The following is a 21,411-nucleotide window of genomic DNA, read 5'->3' as shown; positions in this document are numbered from 1 at the left end:
AATTCAAAAAAATAACAGACTACTTGAATAGATGAGACTGGCTCACACGTAACAGAGGACATGCGATAAGGCAGTAGGTAAGCAGGTCTGCAGTGACATGGTTCAGGATCCCAGGAGCAATTATTTCTTCCACTTCCTGCGATTCCTCACATTTTAAATTTTAAGGCTGTGAACTTCACAGCAATAAGGACCAACTAAGAATAAGCCTACGAAATTGGCTTGCACACCATCCAGCACTGTACATATCTAAATAAAGTCATAAATAAATAAATGTGTTCTTTTTAATCCTAACCTTGGAGAAATTGAGAAGAGAAAATGAAACACACATGAGACAGGTGATAAGGAGAACACACCTGCCAGTTTGAGAAAAGCCCTCAGCAGCATCGGCCATTTGGCAGTGGCGGCAAAGGGAATGAGCAGAGACTAAATATCTGCATTCCACTGGTGGCCATGATAGTAATAGAAAATGCGTAAGGCGAAAGTGTTCTCACAGGACCATACAGGGAAGTGAATCATCCTGGATCACACATATCTGAGATCCTGAGCTTCACACCTTGGGTCAGATGTGTGTTGTCAGCTGAGAAACCGAGCTGTATTCTTGAGCATGAGCCAGACGCCTCAACAGATGGTAAGTACCTGCTGCTCTGGGCACCCATCATCTAAGCAGCCTGGCAGAAGGATCCCAGCTCCCTGTGCCCAGCTGGTAATCTTCTTATGTCCTGGGGCTTAAGGAGTGATAGCCCTTTGCAATTGTTCTTTCCAGGCAAAGCTTAAAGCTGAGAAGTCTGCTTTACACTTAATTGTTTATAGTAAGAAAGACAGATATGGATAGACAGACAAGCCAGGGATTGGAAAGGAAAACTGACAATATCTGACATTGCTTATTATTAGAGTTTCAAAGCATTTTCTCATCCATTTGCTCTTTTGATTATTACAACCAACATTTGGGAAAGCAGGAAGTAATCATTCCAATTTTATAATAAACCAAAGAAACTGAGATGCAGAGAGTTGCCCACAGCATGGCTAGTAACAGGCAGTGCATCCAACAGGATTGGATTGCCCAGCAAACTTTCTGCACCCAAAAAAAAAATACAGGTTCTGCCTGCAGGGGTCTTGGCTCTTTGGGGAGTACACAGAGACACGTTTTTTAAAGTTACTTAGAACTTCGGAGGAGGCAGAAAACCACTATGGGCTCAGGTGGTCTTTGTGAAAGAGGAGAGAAGACAGGGAGCGTCTCTCAGGCAAGAGGAAAATTGAGAGTCAAGCCACATGGCTTGTCTAACAGAACCCCCAACCTGCAGCTGACAGCTCGTCTTGGCGAGAATCCAGAGAAGGCGACTTCAGACATGAAGGTGAAGGCCAGGTTGTGAAAGGCCTTTAATGCCAGGCTAACTAAGGGGTTGAGCTTTTTTCTCATCACCAGGAAGGAGCCATTAAAGATTCTGAAGCAGGGAGGAATCTGTACCAACTAGGCTTTAGGGGAAAGATGACCCTGAGGGAAAAGAGAGGCGCAAGATGAGGAGCCCAGGCACGGGTTGGGAGGACTGGAAGTGGGAAGGCAGGAGAGAGGTGGTAGGAAAGTGGAAGGGAGTTGGAGTGGAAGGAATTGAGAGGAAAGGACCACAGTGCAAGGCAGTACGAAGAAATAATGGCACCCCTAAAGTTAAGTTTGAGATGCGGGCTGGATGTGGTTGGAAGTCCCTAGCAAGTCGTAAGAGATGATGGGCTGATGGTCAGGAGAAATGTCAAGAGACATTTACCTGCGTGGATATGATCATTGAAGCATTAGGAGGGATAAGAAGGTTGAATGGGAACGGAACACTGAAACTTGGGTCCTACCACCTTTAAGGAGTGGGATCAGAAAGGCAAGCAAGAAAAAGATGTAAGAGATGGGAAGAGAAGCAGAACAGAGGGAAGGCAGCACTCCCAAGAAGTCTTCCCAATCAGGCCCCTGGCTCCAATTGTGCCCGTTCCCTTCTTTACACCAACTTCCTCCCTGTGTCTAAGCTGGGTTCGTGTCCCAGGTCCTGCCACACCCCAGAAGTGTAGTATCAAGTTAGAGACTTAGAGACATCTGCGGAAGTTTACTAGTCTTGTGACAATCCAGAGCGAAGTCATGAAAACCAGACAAAAAATAGTTTCAAAAAGGAGATGTGGGACTGGGCACTGTGGCTTTGAGAGGCTGAGGCAGGAGGATTGCTTGAGGCCAAGAGTTCAAGAACAACCTGGACAATGTAGGAGACTCCATCTCTGCAAAAAATAAAAATAAAAACTAGCCCGGCTCAGTGGCATGTACCTGTGGTCTCAGCTATTTGGGAGGCCGAGATGGGAGAATTGCTCGAACCCAGGAGGTTAAAGCTTCAGTCAGCTGTGATCACGCCACTGCACTCCAGCCTGGGCAACAGAGCCAGACCCTCTCTCAAAAAAAAAAGTGGGTGAGGGGGGAGATATTGGGCAATAAGGACTGCAAAGACAGAACAACTAGGAAGGCAAAAGAGAAGAACTGCTTCAAGGGAGCTGTTTCAGGTAGACCTCCAGGAGCAGAATGAAAAGGTGAAGGTGCTAAGGAGGATATGCATGGCACAGAAGCAAATGTCCAGCATACTCCCTACTCTTTCAAGAAGTTTTGCAGAGAAGGGAGGGAAAGTGTGGGGAGGAATTGTCAATGGAAAGCAAGAGAAAAAGAAGATTCTTTTTTTTTTTCTGAGACGGAGTTTTGCTCTTGTCGCCCAGGCTGGAGTACAGTGGTGTGATCTCTGCTCACTGCAACCTCCGCCTCCTGGGTTCAAGAGATTCTCCTGCCTCAGCCTCCTGAGTAGCTGGGATTACAGGCACCCGCCACCATGCCCAGCTAATTTTTTTTTTTTTTTTTTTTGGTAGAGACGGGGTTTAACCATGTTGGCCAGGCTGGTCTCAAGCTCCTGACCTCAGGTGATCCCCCTGCCTCAGCCTCCCAAAGTGTTGGGATTACAAGCGTGAGCCACTGCACCCGGCCAAGAGAAGGTTCTTTCAGATACTGTAACATGGTTATAATTAGGCAGAGAGTCTCAGCCCTTCAGCTGATAAACAACTTCAGCAAAGTTTCAGGATACAAAATCAATGTACAAAAATCACTGGCATTCCTATAAACCAACAACAGTCAAGCTGAGAGCCAAATCAGAAAGGCAATCCCGTTCACAATTGCCACAAAAAAAGAATAAAATACCTAGGTATACAGCTAACCAGGGAGGTGAGAGATCTCCAACACTGCTCAGAGAAATCAGAGAAGACACAAACAAATGGAAAAACACCCCATGCTCATGGATAGGAAAAATCAATATTATTAAAATGGCCATACAATCCAAAGCAACGTACAGATTCAATGCTATTCTTATCAAACTACCAATGACATTCTTCACAGAACTAGAAAAAAGAAACTACTTTAAAATTAATATGGGGTCAGGCGCAGTGCCCAATGCCTGTAATCCCAGCACTTTGAGAGGCTGAGGCGGGTGGATCACCTGAGGTCAGGAGTTCGAGACCAGCCTGGACAACATGGTGAAACCCCATCTCTATTAAAATTACAAAAATTAGCCGGGTATGGTGGCATGCACCTGTAATCCCAGCTACTTGAGAGACTGAGGCAGGAGAATCGCTTGAAACCAAGAGGCAGAAGTTGCAGTGAGCCGAGATTGTGACACTGCATTCCAGCCTGGGCAACAGAGTGAGACTCCAAAAAAAAAAAAAAAACAATAATAATAATAATATGGAACCAAAAAAGAGCCTGAATAGCCAAGGCAATCCTAAGCAAAAAGAACAAAGCTGGAGAAATTATGCTTCCTAACTTTGAACTATACTACAGGGTTACAGTAACCAAAACAGCATGGTACTGGTACAAAAACAGGCACATAGATCAATGGAACAAAATAGAGAGCCCAGAAATAATGCTGCATGCCTACAACCACCTGATCTTCAACAAACTAGACAAAGACAAGCAATGGGGAAAAGACTTCCTATTCAATAAATGGTGCTGGGATAACTGGCTACCCACATGAAGAAGATTGAAGCTGGACCCCTTCCTTACACCATATACAAAAATCAATTCACAACGGATTAAAGACTTAAATGTAAAACCCAAAACTATAAAAATCCCACAAGACAACCTAGGCAATACCCTTCAGGACATAAGAATGGGCAGAGAGGCTGAGCACGATGGCTCACGCCTGTAATCCCAACACTTTGGGAGGCCGAGGCAGGTGGATTGCCTGAGCTCAGGAGTTTGAGACCAGCCTGGGCAACATGGTGAAACCTCGTCTCTACTAAAATACAAAAAATTAGCTGGGTGTGGCAGTGCACGCCTGTGGTCTGAGCTTCTCTGGAGGCTGAGGCAGGAGAAGAATTGCTTGAACCCAGGAGGCAGAGGTTGCAGTGAGCCGAGATCGTGCCACTGCACTCCAGCCTGGGCAATAGAGTGAGACTTTGTCTGCAAAAAAAAAAAAAAAAGAATGGGCAAAGATTTCATGACAAAGACACCAAAAGCAATCGCAACAAAGGCAAAAATTGACAAGTGGTATCTAATTAAACTTAAGAGCTTCTGCACAGCAAGAGAATCTACCAACAGAGTAAACAGACGACATACACAATGGGAAAAAATACTGGCAAACTATGCATCTGACAATAGTCTAATATCCAGCATCTATAAGGAACTTAAATTTGCAAGAGAAAAACAAACAACCCCGTTAAAAAGTGGGCAAAGGACATGAACAGACACTTTTCAAAAGAAAACATACATGCGGCCAACAAGCATATGAAAGAAAGCTCAATGCCACTAATCATTAGAGAAATGCAAATTCAAACCACAGTGAGATACCACCTCACACTAGTTAGAATGGTTATTATTAAAAAGTCAGAAAATAACAGATGCTGCTAGGCTGCAGAGAAAAGGGAACATTTATACACTGTTGGTGGGAGTGTAAATTAGTTCAACCATTATGGAAAGCAGTATGGCAATTCCTCAAAGACCTAAAAGCAGAACTACCATTTGACCCAGCAATCCCATTACTGGATGTATACCCAGAAGAATACAAATCATTCTACCATAAAGACACATGCACGCCAATGTTCACTGCAGCACTATTCACAATAGCAAATACATGGAATCAACCTGAATGCCCATCAATGACAGATTGGATAAAGAAAATGTGGTACATACACACCGTGGAATACTAAGCAGCTGTAAAAAAGAACAAGATCCTGTCTTTTGCAGGAACATGGATGGAGCTAGAGGTCATTGTCCTTAGTAAAGTCACACAGGAACAGAAAACCAAATACCACATGTTGTCACTTATAAGCAGGAGCTAAATGACAAGAACTTATGAACACAAAGAAGGAAACAACAGACACTGGGGTCTACTTGGGGGTGGAGGGTGGGTGGGGGGAGAGGAGTAGAAAAGATCACTATCGGGTACTGGGCTTAGTACCTGGCTGATGAAATAATCTGTACAACAAAACCCTGTGACATGAGTTTACCTACGTAACAAACTTTTACATGTACCCCTGAACCTAAAATAAAAGTTAAAAAAAAATGGAAAAGAGGGTAGTCCTTACCGGGGTAGGCAGAGGGAGGAAAAAGCCCTTAAGAGAAAGATCAGCAAGCTAAGGAAGAGGAGGAGGTGTGCAGGCTGGGAGTTGAGCCCCACTGCGCTCCTCCTTTATGGGGTAGCAGCAGGATGCAGGAGAGATATCAGCCTCCCAAGCATCACTTCTCAGGAAGGCAGCGGAGCTAGCCCCGCTAACTGCAATACTATGACAGGGATTCTGAAAGGGCATTCCTCTTATAATTAGATACCTAGGTACTGGGAGGCAAATAAAAATCATAATAAAAGGCAACAGTAATGAGTTTACCGGCCAGACACGGTGGTTTATATTTTAATCCCCGCATTTCAGGAAACCAAGATGAGGCAGGAGGATCGCTTGAGCCCAGGAGTTTGAGACAAACCTAGGCAACATAACGAGACTCTGCCAAAAAATTAAAATCAACGAAATTAGCCAGGTATGGTGCCAGCACCTGTAGTCCCAACTACTCGGGAGGCTGAGATGGGAGGATCACTTAAGCCCAGGAGTTCGAGGCTGCAGTGAGCTGTGATAGCACCACTGCACTACTGCCTAGGAGACAGAATGAGACCCTGTCTCAAAAAATTTTTTCAACATTTTTTAAAATTAAGAGCTTACCTATTGTCTGTTACCATTATGCCAAGGGCTTTACTTTGACCATTTTATTCAGTTCTCAAAAGAATGCTACAGATTTAGTACTGATGCAATTGCCCCCATTTCACAAATGGGGAAACTGAAGCTTTAAAGAGGTTAGATACCATGCCTATGTCTAGGATGTAAGCAATGGAGCTGGACATCTTGGGGACTCCAGGACCTATGGTCCTAACCATGGTTCTTGGGATGGCTTACTGCCTCCCAGGGTGAGCTGGAGTAACTGGAGTAAGTGGACCCAGACAGGACAATTAAGCATTCCTAAAAGTGGAGCATTTAGTGCGTGCAGTGTCTTGGTGCAGCATGAAGGCCAGAGAAGATGCAATGAGATAGATTAGTGTCAGGTCCTAGCTGACCGAATGGCATTTTGATCCAATATTTAAAAAATCCCTGGATTCTGTTATAGGGGCTCCTCACTTTAAGGAAATCTGATATTCAAAATCCAAACTTAAGTAGGAATAACAGCTTGTTCATTGAGCAGCTACTGTGAGCCTTGGCATCACACCAGGAGTTTTCTAAACATGACCTCAAAACTGCACAATTCTGCCAGGTGAAATTATTAGCCATATTCCCAAGCCACACACTATGAGCTGAGTTGTGACTCTCCAAAATTCAAGTGCTGAAGCCCTAAGCCCCAGTACCTCTGAATGTGACTGTATTTAGAAATAGGATCTTTAAGGATGTAATTGGGTTAAAATGAGGTCATTAAGGATGGACCCTAATCTAATATGATTGATATTCACATAAGAAGAGGAGATGAGGACACAGACACACCCTGAGGGGTGACCACGTGAGGTCACAGCAAGACAGCAGCTGCCTGAAAACCAAGAGAAGAGGTCTCAGAGGAAACCAACCCAGCCAACACCTTGATCTCAGACTCCCAGCCTCCAGAACTGTGAGACAATACATTTCTGCTGTTTAAGCCACAGTCTGTGGTACTTTGCTATGGCAGTCCTAGCAAACTAACGCACCAAGGAATCGAGTCTGAAAGCCTAGTTTTTGTCCAAAATCACAAAGACTGTGTCAGAGCTAAGAATGCAGTCTGTGCTACTGCAAAACTTACACAATAGAAGGGCTCCAGGCTTCTGAGTATCAGCTATACTGTTTCATCAAAACACAATTCATTTGACAAAAGCCACTTGCCCTTCTGGCAAAAGAGATCTCAAGCAAAGAAAATTCTACTGATTTCACTCATGCCCCCTTTGTAGATGGTGATGTTTCTATAATGAAGCATTTAAAGATTCTGATCCCGTGTCAGAAAATCTGGATGGACTGTTATATATGAGAGAAAAACCATGTTTGCATATTGATCAATGAATGAAAACAACCTGAGAAATGGGAACCATTTGATTTGGTGAAGTAGGAGCAAATGAAGTAAATTTTTAAGTAATGTTTATTTCCCATGTTAGATAAGGTTATCTGAAAAACAAACATTTAAAATTTTTCCTTTTAAACTTTTTTCACATTCATATTTAATACTCCTTTTGCACTAATTGCCAGAAATTAGCACCCCTCAAAACTTGTGTGTGTGTGTGTGTGTGTGTGTGTGTGTGTGTGTGTGTGTGTGTATTTTAGATTGAGTCTCACTCTGTCGCCCAGGCTGGAGTGCAGTGGCGAGATCTCTGCTCACTGCAACCTCTGCCTTCCCGGTTCAAGCAATTCTCCTGCTTCAGCCTCCTGAATAGCTGGGATTACAGGCACGCACCACCATCCCTGGCTAATTTTTTGTATTTTTAGTAGAGATGGGGGTTTCACCATGTTGGCCAGGCTGGTCTCGAACTCCTGACCTCAGGTGATCTGCCAGCCTTGGCCTCCCGAAGTGCTGGGATTACAGGCATAAGCCACCATGCCCAGCTCTATTTATATTTTAAAAAGATCTTTATAAATTTAAAAACTTAAAATATATATTATAAAATTATCATACACATGTGATAACGAAAATTCAAATAGAATTTTAAAAATTCAAATAGGACCGAAGAGAACAAACTAAAATATAAGTGATTGCCCAAGAACCATCTTTAAGCATCTCTGGGTTTTAGTTCTTGCAATGATTACATCTCTGTGTGACACTGTGTTATTTTGATCTTGACATTTTTAAAGAAAACATGGATTGACAGATACAAATGTCTTTGCGTATGTCAAAATACTTTTAAAAATAAATAAAGGGGAAAAGAGCCTCTCAGAAATGGCCACTAGGTGGTAGAAGTTGACTAAAAACTGCTTTATTCGGTATAGCCATCTCGATTGCTCCCCGCGACTTTTTTCCTTTAGGGAGAAGGGATTTCTTCAGGGTCTTCTGAAATATCCAACATCTCCTCCTCCAGCCCCTTTGCTTAGACTGCCTGTAGCCATTTTAGACTGCACACAATGGAGATGACATAAGCAACCTCTCACCTTCCAGAGAGCAGGACAAGATGAAGAAGGAAGATCTTCAAAAGTGAAAGGTTAAGAAAGACAAGTACACACCCATACACACACCAGTCCTACCAAGGCAATGGTGACAGCAGGAAGAGATGGCTGCTCTTCCTCCAGAGCAGCTGTGATGCAGACCCACCTGTCACCCAAGAAGGAGAAAAGTGAACAACAGCTTCTGCTCTAGTGGAGCCTGAATTAACTCATTAAGTCGAAATTTCCAGAATCTCTTTGCGCTTTGGTCTGTGCTGTTGTACGTAACACATGCTCAATAAAGACTTATTGACTTGACTTAATCTCAAAACCACATTTCTAAAGCACCAAAGGACTATCTTTTGATTCATTAGATGTTTCTTGAGCTCACACAAGTGCCTAAACAACAGGGGAAAAGTCCTAAAGATAAATAAAATAAGAGCCTTCTGTATATTTTTCTTTTTTCTTTTCTTTTTTTTTTTTTTTTTTTTTGAGACGGAGTGTCACTCTGTCGCCCAAGCTGGAGTGCGGTGGCGCAATCTCGGCTCGCTGCAAGCTCCGCCTCCTGGGTTCACGCCATTCTCCTGCCTCAGCCTCCCGAGTAGCTGGGACGACAGGCGCCCGCCATCACGCCCGGCTAATTTTTTGTATTTTTAATAGAGACAGGGTTTCACCGTGTTATCCAGGATGGTCTCCATCTCCTGACCTCGTGATCCACCCGCCTTGGCTTCCCAAAGTCCTGGGATTACAGATGTGAGCCACCACGCCCGGCCAACCTTCTGTATATTTTTCTATATGACCAAAATGTTTAATGATTCTAAAAACTGAGAACAAACACAAGCAAACAAGTCAAAGGAAGAAAATGTTTAAATAAGAAAAATAAATGGGCCGGGCGTGGTGGCTCACGCCTGTAATCCCAGCACTTTGGAAGGCCGAGATGGGCGGACTGCTTGAGGTCAGGAGTTCAAGACTAGCCTGGCCAACATGGTGGAACCCCTGTCTCTACTAAAAATACAAAAATTAGCTGGGCATGGTTAGCACCTGTAATCCCAGTTACTCAGGAGGCTGAGGCAGGAGAATCGCTTGAACCTGGGAGGCGGAGGTTGCAGTGAGCCACACTGCACTCCAGCCTGGGTGACAGAGCTAGACTTTTTCTCAAAAAAAAAAAAAAGAAAGAAAAGAAAAATAAGTATCAATAACCCCTTCACACAAGAATTTTATTCCTAGAAATTTATCCTTAGAAAATACATCCATAGAGGCAAAAACTACAAAAGTGAAATTATAAATGTAAATAGCCAGTGATTAACAGTTAATGGTAACATTAGTTTACTAGATCATTATCTATCCTTAAAATCATTTTGAAGACTATGAAAAAATGAGTCACGCATACTAAGTTTACGGGTTTTTTTAGACATGAATATAACTAAGTTCACTAAAAGGCAAGCAGACTAAGCAAAATAATGTGTCTTCATAACAGTATGCCGACAGTAAGATCCAGAAATTGACTGAAGCACTGTGTTTTCATAAGAAGTACTAAGGATTCAATCTCCCAGCCCATGGCCCACAAATATGATATGGTTTCACGCTATGGTTATCTTTTGTTTATTATCTTTGTTTTACAGTTGCCATAGCAGTAAAATTTATTTTCAATAGAATTATTAAAGTTTTCTTTGCTAACTAAAGCTTATTTTTGTTTTGAAACCATTAGCAATGTAAATTTACTCCCAACTATGCCAAACACAATGTTTACATTTTGTATCAAATTTTAAGCCTGTAATAAAATGTAGGCATTTATAACCATATAAATGTCCTTCTTCTTGGGCAAGATGAGGGGTTTATTTACCATGGCAGAGTCCAGGTTCTTCTGGCAGTCGTGGGATAGACTATGCCATCCCAAGGATAAAATCAGCTGTTTATGCCAATGTTTACATGGGAGAATGAGTGACACTTAAATTCATGCTCTTAAAAAAAAAGAAAAAGTGATCCTCTTCTGGATGTTATTTGCGTAGATTTTGGCAAGGAAAACTGAGCTTCCTTGGGCTAGGTCCAGAACCTGCAATCCCAGGACCTCTGCGAAGACCTAAGGGCAGCAGAGGTTGATTAAGCCCAGCAGAGAGATCTATTTCCTGGCTGATTCACAGACATAGCCTTCTAAGTCCTACAAAGTCTCAGAGTGTGCAGAGGAGGAAAAGGAGACAAGTTCTGCTGAGAAGAAAGCTAAGCGGTTCTCCATACCTTTCCCATTAGGCTGGAGCACTGACATTGACATCATTAGACCAGCAACCTTATGACCACTGAGTTCCCAAATCTTTAACTTCAGCCTATACATTTCCCCCTAAACGCTTTTTGCTTTAAAATAAAGAGAAATGTATATAATGTGTCTGATTCAGTGGTGCTTTCATATATATGCCATATGTCTTATATATATTTCTCAAATATGTATGTATATATACATTTATGTACATATAATATATATATTCATATTTATATAAAGCTATTTAACTGCTTTAAAAGGACAAGATAGCCCACCAGAAGTTTTGTGATTATGATAAAGTGGAATTAAGTCAAACTTTGGTCTTTCAAAATAATAGACAATCAATAACCTGAAATTAATAACTTTTCATTTACACCTATACCAAAATAACATATTCATAAATATAATGAAAAAGACAAGAATGTAGAAAGTGTGTGTGTGTATGTGTACGTATGTGTGTGTGCATGCACACTCACTAAGAATATGTAAACTGGGTGGGAAATTAGTCTTACAAGAAAAAAATTTGGCCAGGCATGGTGGCTTACACCTGTAATCCCAGCACTTTGGGAGGCTGAGGCGGGCGGATCACGAGGTCAGGAGATCAAGACCATCCTAGCTAACACAGTGAAACCCCGTCTCTACCAAAAATACAAAAAATTAGCCGGGCGTGGTGGTGGGCGCCTGTAGTCCCAGCTACTCAGGAGGCTGAGGCAGGAGAATGGCGGGAACCTGGGAGGCGGAGCTTGCAGTGAGCCAAGATCGCGCCACTGCACTCTAGCCTGGGCGACAGAGCGAGACTCCGTCTCAAAAAAAAAAAAAAGAGAAAAAACTTTTTAATTTGAAGGAAAATACAAACTCAAAGAAATACATATTATTATTATACATTCCCTCTGATAAAGCCTAGTAATCAGTTTAATAAAGGAATATATTGAAAGAGATGTTTAGTACAGTATTTTAAAGCTTGTTTAAGACAGCAAATTCTTTGCAAATGGGAATTAGAAGCCAGGTGCCTATTTCCAGGAAAGAGAGTTCTGTATTGAAAAAAACAAAGGACGTATGTGCAAATAAATAATCACTTCCATTAAATTGAGGGGTCAGAGACCAGCTTGGCAGCTGCAACAAAGAAAAATTTGTCATCAAAACTCTTTGGCCCTTCATTCCTAAAATAAATTTGGAGCTAATTAGCTTTCAAGACTTTTCCGGGTTTTTTTCCACAGTGACAAGACAAAGAAACAGACTTAAGATAAAAACCAGATGTCAAAGTTTACTGGTCATTTGTTCATGTACATTATATATTTATATGTCTATGTCACTGTTAAAGTTGAGGTTTGGCAAAGTTCCAAACACAGTAGGTGAAATAAACTTTGTGGGCCTTATTCTGATTGTGATTTGCCCTTCGATGTGGAAGGTACCATATTCTAGCATGGCTGAATTCCTCCTGGTGTGAAATGCATTTTACTACTCTGTTAAATGTTGCTTAGTACAGCTCCCTTTGGCTGCTCTTACAATACAAAGCAATTCTGTAAAGACTTCCAGAAATCATAGACAGCATATAAATTACATCAGCTCTTTTCCATTGGTATTAGATCTGCCCACAGTGACGACACTCTGTTTCCTGTCAAATGGTGAATCTGGGCTACTCAGTACTTGCCTTTGAGAATACAAGAGGAAAATATAGCTATACTTTTCCCATACAGATATCAGTGAAAACCCAGGAAAAGGAGAAATGAAAAGATAAGCAGGACACATTCAAGTTTTTCAAGGACCTCTGTTTAATTTCTGCAGGATCCTGAACCCATGTCTATCTTTGGTTACTAAATAATAAATGTTAAGCTCCACGACAAGCAAATGCGTTTACAAGAGGTCTCTATGCAACTAAGAGCCATGGTCAGCAGCTGATTCAAGATCCCAAAATACTGTACTAGACAGCTCCTTGAGAAGGTGCCGGATGGAAGGAAAGGGTAGATAAAATGTATTTGAATAAATGAATTTACATTTGAATAAATATTTTTACTACAGGCTCTAGAACTTTCTTTACTCACAAATTTAAATGAGATGTGGCTAAAGGCACAATAGGACAATTCTCTTACTAAACGGTTTGTACCTCCAGGTTTCTATACAAATAGTTCTTCCCTCAAAAAACCGGCTAGGTTTCTGAGTGTTTCTCCGTTAGGGTAAATATGATATACCATAGTGTTTAACTTACAGTTCATGGAGTCATCGAGGACACAGAGTTTTTTTACTTTTTTGTTGTTGTTCTTCAATTATCTGTCTCCTCATAGGATCTACTTTAAAGTTCCAAATCTACCAAGTCTACAAATACGAAATTTGATCCAGTCAACTGGCATCCATTTTCCTTTTTTTTTTTTTTTTTTTTTTTTTTGAGACGGAGTCTCCTCGCTCTGCCCAGCGAGTGCAGTGGCGCGATCTCGGCTCACTGCAAGCTCCGCCTCCCGGGTTCACGCCATTCTTCTGTCTCAGCCTCCCGAGTAGCTGGGACTACGGGTGCCCGCCACCACGCCTGGCTAATTTTTTGTATTTTTAGTAGAGACGAGGTTTCACCGTGTTAGCCAGGATGGTCTCCATCTCCTGATCTCGTGATCTGCCCGCCTCAGCCTCCCAAAGTGCTGGGATTAGAGGCATGAGCCACTGCGCCCGGCCTCATTTTCCTAAGAGTTTTCATGGGAAAAGACGTTATAATTTCCTTCTGTAGTTTCTCAAAATGTTATAGAGCACACTCACAGACAAGACATTCTTGAGCATATACAAGACTTTAGATGAACTCTCCCACACACCAAATTTCTAGCTCATTTTTCTAAACTCAGAAGAAATAGAAAAATTGTTATATCTTTCACTGGACTGCTTTTTCTGTTACTGGAGTTTATTTGCAGTGATCACAGTTAGGGGTTGGTTGGTGAGATAGTTTGGATATTTGTCCCCGCCCAAATCTCAGGTTGAAACAGTAATCCGAAATGTTGGAGGTGGGGCCTGCTAGGGGGTATTTGGATCATGGGGGCAGATCCCTCATGAATGGCTTGGGCCATCACCTTGGTGATAAGTGAGCTCTCATTCAGTTCACATGCAATCTGGTTGCTTAAAATTGTGTGGCACCTCCCTACCCCAACTTGCTCCTGCTTTCACCGTGTGATGTACCTGCTCCCCTTCGCCTTCTGCTGTGATTGAAAGCTTCCTGAGGACTCCCTAGACTCCAAGCAGGAGCTGGTGCCATGCTTCCTGTGCAGCCTGTAGAGCTGCGAGCCAATTACACCTCTTTTCTTCATAAATTACCCAGTCTCACGTATTTCTTTATTGCAATGCAAGAATGGCCTAATACAGTGGGGTTTTGGTGGGCAGGAAGGAAATGAATGACAGCTTCATTTTCAAATACAACAGTCCCCGCTTATCTGCAGTTTCACTGTCCATGGTTTTTAGTTTAACCTTGGTACAGTGCAACAAAGCATTTTGAGAGAGAAAGAGGCTGCATTCACATAACTTTTATTAAAGTATACTGTTATAATTCTATTTCATTATTAGCTATTGTTGTTCATTTCTTACTGTGCCTAACTTATAAAGTAAACTTTATCGTAGGTATGTAGAGGAAAAAACAGTATGTCTAGTGTTCAGTAGTATTTAAGGTTTCAGCCAGCCATTGGAGTCTTGAAACATATCAATAACCCATGGATAAGGGAGGTTGCTATAGCTTCAGAGCAGACACTTCTTTTATGTCAATCCAGTGCACAATTACCCCTTTTCTCCAAGGTCTGTCCCCACACACCCACTAGCTGAGTTCCTGGCAGTCCTTCTATATTAAGAGACCTATGTCCCTAGCCCAGCTGTTTCTTGGGGACTATGGAATTGTGATCTCTGTGTTTGGCTGAAACTACAGTGATATAATCTTGGAAGAAAAGAATGAAGCAGATGAGGCCTGGGAATTCCTGATGGCTTCTTGCTCCCTGGGTCTTGGCCCTCAGGAATCCAGATATCCTTCCCCAGCATCCTTCTAATAACTCCCTTTTTGAGTAAAATAAGTCCAAATGGTTTCTATGTGAACACTGACTAAGAAAGACTATATTTGTGCCAACATATTAAGTGATTCATTTTGTAAGGACTATTTCATGTACAATGCAAATAAAGAAAGGAGGCTCAAATATTAATAGAAGAGTATTTAACAATTTTTAAAGGTATAAATGTAGCATTTATTCCTTCCACCCCCACTCCCCAAATAGCCCAGTGCTGATATATTAATCTTTATAATAACATTGTCACATGGCAAGAGACATATTTCTTTCCCCCCACCACCCCCTGTTAAGAAGACTGAGTCTGGGGGAGGGAAAGCATTAGGAAAAATAGCTAATGGATGCTGGGTTCAATACCTAGGTGATGGGTTGATCTGTGCAGGAAACCACCATGGCACACATTTACCTATGTAACAACCCTGCACATCCTGCACATGTACCCCAGAACTTAAAATAAAAATTTAAATTAAAAAAAAAGAAGAGGCCGGGCGCAGGGGCTCACACCTGTAATCCCAGCACTTTGGGAGGCCAAGGCAGGCGGATCACGAGGCCAAGGGATCAAAACTATCCTGGCCAACATGGTGAAACCCCATCTCTACTAAAAATACAAAAATTAGCTGGGTGTGGTGGCACACATCTGTAGTCCCAGCTACTCGGGAGGCTGAGGCAGGAGAATTGCTTGAACCCAGGAGTTGGAGGTTGCAGTGAGCCAAGATTGCGCCACTGCACTCCAGCCTGGCAACGAAGTAAGACTCCATTTCAAAAATAAAAAAATAAATAAAATTAATTAATTAAAATAAAATAAAGAAGAAGACTGAGACTGTCAGACAGACTAGAACCCACGATTTCTGACTCGGTCCGGATTATTTCCATACACAAGTTAAAGCATGTGGACCACAAAAATAAAAGTCTTTACAAAGACACTGGGGAAAAAAAAATGCTCATATGTTAAAAAAAAATAAAGATATTCTGACGGGAAAAAGGGCTGGGAGTACAATTTGTATATTGACTAAACCAGTTTTGTAGCAAAGCCAATAACTGTCTTTGATTTGTTTGTTTGTTTTTGTTTATTCTCCCATGGTGCCTTCAAAATATAATTATGGAGATAATTTCCTCTATCCCTGAATGGATACTTGGGCAAATCTCATGACTTCTGCATTCACTCTTAGATAATGGATGGTTCTACAGTGTTAAGATCATAAAATCAGCAATGGTACAGGTTCAGTCCAAGATATTAACAAGCCATTCAGTCCTCATTCAGAGTCCTTCTCTTCTTGGCTAAGTGAGGCCTAAAGACTGCCTGCTTTGGAGAAGAAGGCGTGGGCGTCTTCTCTTCTCCATTCTCCCACTAGCTGCTGTTTGGGGCCCTTCCTGGGGAGAGGCAATGGATTCTACTTAGCTAGGTGGCTCCCTGCACTCTGGGCTTGACACAGTGAAAGCAAACTCTTACTTCCATGAAACAATTTCATGGGCTTTTGTTTTCTTTTTAATTACCCAATTGCTGAGGCCTCTCACCTAATTCTCAGGCTTTGAACAAAACATTCCATCCCCCAGGCTGCTTTTCCCCACTGTGCACTCCACATGGCTTCATGCTGCTGCAGACTCCACCCTTTCCAGTGGCTCCCCAGGCAGCACTCACAAACTGCTCTCGCCAGCTCTCCTGCGGAGGGGCCTACTCTGGGGGACAGGAAATATTGAGAGACCTTGGCCTTGATATTCCAGAGGTAACAACAGCACGCTCCTGACCCCACTGCTGGTTGGTGAACCTGCCTCTTAGCCCCTCCACTTCCTAAGGTGTCAACCCCATTCTGAATGTGCCCCAAGTTCAGCAAACACAAATCAAGCTCATGGACAATTCTACTGAAGCCCTTTCCCCACCCATGGGTGGAGTGGAGGAGAAGAGGAGTCTGGAGACAGGGCATGGCATAAATACGCCTCCTCTGGCTATACTGGAATCCCCCTCTTTTTCATTACTTTGTATGTGGTATTACATACAACATAAAACTTAGCATTTTTACCATTTTCAAATGTATAGCTCAGTTGTATTAACTATATTCATGCTGCTGTGCAACTATAACTGCCAAACCATCTCCAAAATTCTTTTAATCCTCCCACACTGAAACTGTGTACCCAGAGTTTCTAACATGAACTCCCCCACCCCTGACTCCCAGTCCCTGGCACCTACCATTTGAACTTCCTGTCTCTATGAATCTGACTGCTCTAGGGACCCCATATAAGTGGAATCATACAGTATTTCTTTTTGTGACTGGCTTATTCTACTGAATACAATATCCTCAAGGTTCATCCATGTTATAGCATGTGTCAGGATGGAATAATATTCCATTGTGTGGAAAGACCACACTTTGTTTTTCCATTCATCCATCAATGGACAATTGAGATGCTTCTACCTTTCAGCTATTGTGAATAATGCTGCTCTGAACATGGGTGTACAAACATCTGTTCTCATCTCCTTATCTCCGACCCTTTCTAAGTTTTCCCCATGTGGGGTTCAGTCTTACACTCATTTTTGTATTTGTTGTCCATTACACATTAGTGTCTCAACTGATATCACGCAAAAAGAAACACATCTAACATTCTGTTAGGTCAAGACCCAAAGATAACCTTAGGCTCTATTCAAAGTCCTCTAACTTTTTTTTTTGAGACGGAATCTCGTTCTGTCTCCCAGACTGGAGTGCAGTGGCACGATCTCAGCTCACTGCAACCTCCACTTCCCAGGTTCAGGTGATTCTTCAGCCTCAGCCTCCCAAGTACCTGGGACTACAGGCACGTGCCACCACGCCCGGATAATTTTTGTATTATTAGTAGAGACAGGGTTTCATCATGGTGGCCAGGCTGGTCTCGAACTCCTGGCCTCATGATCCGCCCCCCCTTGCGCTCCCAAAGTGCTGGGATTACAGGCGTGAGCCACCACGCCCAGCTTTAAAGTCCTCTAACTTTAAACACTGCACAGGTCTTACCTCTCTGGGGAGGTTTTCCTCTGGAGGCTTCTGTCTGCACTTCTTAGTTAAGGTTTCGATTGGTCCCAGTCAGCTCTTCAAAAATACAACCACACATTAACATAAAGTTACCATGTGACCCAGCAATTCCATTCCTCGATACACACCCAGAAGAAATGAAACTATGTCCTCATAAAAACTTGTAGACAAACGTTTATAGCTAGCATAAAACTCATGACAGCTGAAAAGTGGACATAATCCAAACGTCCTTCCACTGATGAATGGATACTCAAAAATGTGACATATCCATTCAATGAAATACTATTTAGCAATAAAAACAATGAAGTACTGATACAGCTACAATATAGATGAAACTCACATTAAGTGAAGGAGGCCAAACACACAAAAACATACATATTGTATGATTCCATTTATATAAAATGTTCAAAAAAGGCAAATCCATGGAGACAGGAAGTAGATTAGTGGTTGCCTAAGTCTGAGGGGAGGGAACAGAGAGTGACAGCAAATGGACACACGGTTTCTCTCCGGGGTGAAGGAAATAAAGGTTCTAAACTTAGACTGTAGTGATGATTGCACAATTCTGTAAGTTTACTAAAAATCATTGAATTATAACCTAAAATGGATGAATTTCATGATATATAAATTATACCTCAAAAAACTGTTTTTTAAAAATATAACTCAAATATGTAACAAGTATAATTCATGACATCAAAATACAGTCCGTTACTGCATAGAATCAAAGGCAAGAACTTTCTGTGACAAAATATTCACAGTGACTATCTCTAGCAATTTCACGATAACATTTTTTTTCTGTTTCTTAAGTGTATTTTACAAATTTTCTGCATTGACTATCTGGCTTTCCTGACAACAATAATGTGGCGGCTGCTGTTGCTGTTGTTGTTGTTTTAAATAAAAAGCATGGGTAAATTGATTTATAAGCTTGCAGTGGGGAAGACCTTTCAAAATAAGACAGAAAAGCCAATAGCCTAAAGGTACTCTGCCAAATTTGCCATATGAAATGTTAAAAATGCTGCTGCAGCAAAAACCAAACCAAACAAAAACAAGAACTAAACATAAAGTTAAAACACAAGACAAATTGAAGAAAACATTCATAAAATACAATGAAAGACAAAAGACTAATTTTCTTAATTTATCAAGCTCAGCCAAATCAGTAAATGCTGAACCCAATGGAAAAATGAGCAAAGAATATGAATAAGCAATTGACAGAAAAAGGAATATTAACTGTCATTTTACATATGAAAAGATGCTCAACCTTGTTCACTTTGTGGTGAGAGTATAAACTTGTATGTTTTTGTTTTTTTTTTTGAGATGGAATTTTGCTCTTGTTGCCAGGCTGGCGTGCAATGGTGAGATCTCGGCTCACTGCAACCTCTGCCTCCCAGGTTCAAGTGATTCTCCTGCCTCAGCCACCTCAGTAGCTGGGATTACAGGAATCCACGACCATGCCCGGCTAATTTTTGTATTTTTAGTAGAGACGGGGTTTTGCCATGTTGGCCAGGCTGGTCTCGAACTCCTGACTTCAGGTGATCTGCTCACCTCGGCCTCCCAAGGTGCTGGGATTACAGGTATGAGCCACCAAGCCCAGCCAAACGTGTATGATCTTTTTTAAGGGCAATTTGACAAACTCTACCAATACCTTTTTAAAGCATAGTCCACATTGTGCAACTTGGCACTTCCACTCCTATGAAATTACCCTGTCGATTACACCAACAAAAATATTCCAAGGTAGACATAAGCATATGTTCATTGCAATGTGGTTATAGTGAGAAAACTAAACCCTGAATATCCATGAGTAAGGAATAAGCTAAATAAATTACGCTACCTTACAAATGGAATTCTATGCACTCTTAAGAAGTATTAATTACATCTAGATGTGCCAATGTGTAAATATCTCTGAGAAATAGGAAGTGAAAAAAGAAAAAAGCAGCAGAATGAATATGGAAAAAAATCTATGTTCTACAAATTTTAAAAGATAAGTATACACATACACAAATATTTTTTTTCCAGAGGTAGTAATGGTTATCTTTGAAATGAAGGACTGCTGGAAAGAAAGTCTATCTACCTTTCATTTGAACTTTCCCGTGCTGTTTTGCACATTTTAAGGCTGTGCCTGTAATTTTTTAAATGTTCACAAAGGCTAGCTAGGAGGTGGGATTATAAACCATTTCTGTTTTCTTATTTTTTACTTATCCATATTTAAAAATAACTTAATGGATTTGTTATTTCAACAGGTTATTCTTTTCTGCTTGACCTCGAGTTACAAAGATGCCAGATGAAGTCAAAGAGGATACCAGATGCAGCCAGGCTGCTGGGGAGGCACGTACGTCTGAGCCGGCCCAGCACAGCTGTTCTCCAGGGCAAGGCTTGGCCATGGCAGCTGCCCCAGCGCCCGCATTCAGCCCAACCCACCAGGTCACCCCAGTCCAGTCCATGGTGCTCAGATCCCCAAGCAATCACAGGTCAGAGGCCGAAAGAACTATGTGAATGTGTACAGCGATATTGGGCACATGCTCTGAAAGAAGGGAAACCGAAGCACGTCAAGGGGCAGCGTTCAGAGGAGGGGAATGACTGCAGGGTCTGGGTGTGATCTCTACCTGGACTCTCTTAGAAGCTCCACTATCCTCTTCTCCAGTGATTTGTCTTCCCATTCCAGAATGTCTTACCTTAACCTACTCAGCCTGAGTTAGATAAGCATCTGCATGCAGAAATAAATAAGTGGGGGAATTTGTACTTCTTCTGCGATTAGCGTGCATTATTTTTCTCATCATACAAATCTGTTTTTAGAAAACAATAAATGATGGATATAGGCCCACCTACACGAAGGTATGCTTTCTACTGGAGCCCGCTGAGAACTTCAGTCAGATCTGTTTTGCTCCCACCAGGTAACCCACATTCTCCACTTGGAAAGAAGGGCAGAGGAAAGCAGGGAGATTAAGGACATGACCACTGATGGGGGACTTTGAGGACTGGCTGCACGTTTCTCCTGGAGAAGAGCTGGGGTGGAGGGTAACTTACAAGCAGAGGGGGCGAGAGAAAGGGAAAGAAAGAATACCGGTGTGTGCATGCTTTTGGGTCTATTTAACTAGATTCTCCCAATTGCTCTTCCATCAATCTTTATAGGATTTGCTATGTATTTGCACTACTCAGCTCCATCCTGTTGACTTTATCATTTTCTCACGCTGAATCACGATTCGTAAATTGAGGAAGGCAGCACGGATAAGTAGGGATGGTGCCACACTATCTCTCAGGCTGGGCGCTAGAGGGCAGAAGCTTCCAGGAAATCTTCTCAGGCAGATCCTCACTTCTAAAAATGCCCAAGCATCTACAACACTGGTGAACCTGGAGAATATTATCTTAAGTGAAATAAGCCAGACCCAGAAGGACAAATACTGCATACCTCACTCGTGTGGAATCTAAAAAAGCGCCGTGCTCACCATAACACAGAGTAGTAATATGGTGGTTCCCATGGACTGGGGGATGTTGGTTAAAGGGTACAAATTTTCAGTTATAAGGT

The 21,411-nt window shown here is 42.0% G+C and overlaps 1 long non-coding RNA gene across 1 annotated transcript; it reads left to right on the top strand.

The window, feature by feature from the left end:
* Nucleotides 1-540: 540 nt before the first annotated feature.
* On the top strand, nucleotides 541-20,637 carry LOC116457352 (uncharacterized). The gene is made up of 2 exons (XR_004245006.1): nucleotides 541-628; nucleotides 20,129-20,637. It is a non-coding gene; the product is annotated as an uncharacterized LOC116457352 (long non-coding RNA).
* The last annotated feature ends 774 nt before the right edge of the window (nucleotides 20,638-21,411 follow it).

This window comes from Hylobates moloch, unplaced genomic scaffold, assembly GCF_009828535.3.
Source record: "Hylobates moloch isolate HMO894 unplaced genomic scaffold, HMol_V3 SCAFFOLD_18, whole genome shotgun sequence".
Taxonomy (NCBI): Eukaryota; Metazoa; Chordata; class Mammalia; order Primates; family Hylobatidae; genus Hylobates; species Hylobates moloch.
The sequence above is the reverse complement of the archived record's forward strand: the minus strand, read 5'-3'. Positions and strand labels throughout refer to the sequence as shown.